This window comes from Fukomys damarensis, unplaced genomic scaffold, assembly GCF_012274545.1.
Source record: "Fukomys damarensis isolate Sample0158 unplaced genomic scaffold, DMR_v1.0_HiC HiC_scaffold_27, whole genome shotgun sequence".
Classification (NCBI taxonomy): Eukaryota; Metazoa; Chordata; class Mammalia; order Rodentia; family Bathyergidae; genus Fukomys; species Fukomys damarensis.
In genome coordinates, this window is record NW_022900939.1 from 30,774,396 (window position 1) to 30,775,520 (window position 1,125).

Here is a 1,125-nt window from a genome sequence, read left to right on the forward strand (position 1 = left end):
TTTTCCTTTTTTTTTTTTTTTTTGGTACTGGGGATCTAACCCAGGTCCTTGTGCTTGCAAGGCAGGTGGCAGAACCACTGAGCTAAATCCCTGGCCCCCATTTTCCATTTTTATGGACTTTTCTCACCCTCTTGGTACTGCACAGACAAAAGAATCCAGAGACCCAGGACCCAGGTCCAGGTTTTTGACCAAGCCCAGCCAGCAATGGTCTTAGTGCTTTGGGTCATTTTGTTGTGAGATTTTCAAGGTTTTTTAAATATACGCTTGTGTGTATTATCTGTGGGAACCCCTTGCCCCCATGGTGCTGTATATCAAACCCAGGACCTTGCCCATGCTAGCTAAATGTTCTATATCTGAGCTATACCACAGCCCTCTGTTCTTAGTCATAAAAATATAAACAAAATCCAGGAATCCAAATGTAGAGGGAAAACAGGCAATTGTCATCTGTCCGTATTATCACACACTCAAAATGAATTACCTACACAGATTTCACTGAAACTTCTTTACAACATTGGGTGAAGAAGACAACAAGCATTTGGAAGACCCAAGGACTAGCTGAGGGAGAAGGGGTTACACACCCCAGCCCCAAGGGCAAGAAGGATGTGTGTGTGTGCTGATGTCAGAGGCTAACAGGGCTGGCGCCCAGGGACGAGGGACCACGTGTGCACCTCCCAAGCCAGCCCGCAACAGGAGAGGAAGGGGGCTGGAAGCAAGGGACACCTCGTCTCCACCCTCAGTCCCTGCTGCTTCTCAGTGGCTGAGCCCAGGGCCAGAAGGCAGGGAGCTGGATGTGGGCGGAGGAGCTGTGGCCAAGAATGAGTCTGGAGGTAAAAGGAAAATGGCAGGGCCTGCTCACCTCTCAGACACTTGTGCACATCTGCACGGAAGAGCCTTGATTTAGGGAGGCTTAATTAGTCTGTAAACAAAAGGAAGTCTTTCAGTTAAAAGACAAGACATTAAAACTGTCCCCAAATAATGAGTAACATCTAGCTTTGGGTAAAACTCTTTACTCAAAAGGTAGCAGGTGAAAAATCCCTATAGTCAAATTCTTCAAAGCTCTATCTTCCTTCAGGGCTCCCATTTTTACCCAACTGTTTACAAGTTAAGCATCTCCAATCCAAACAG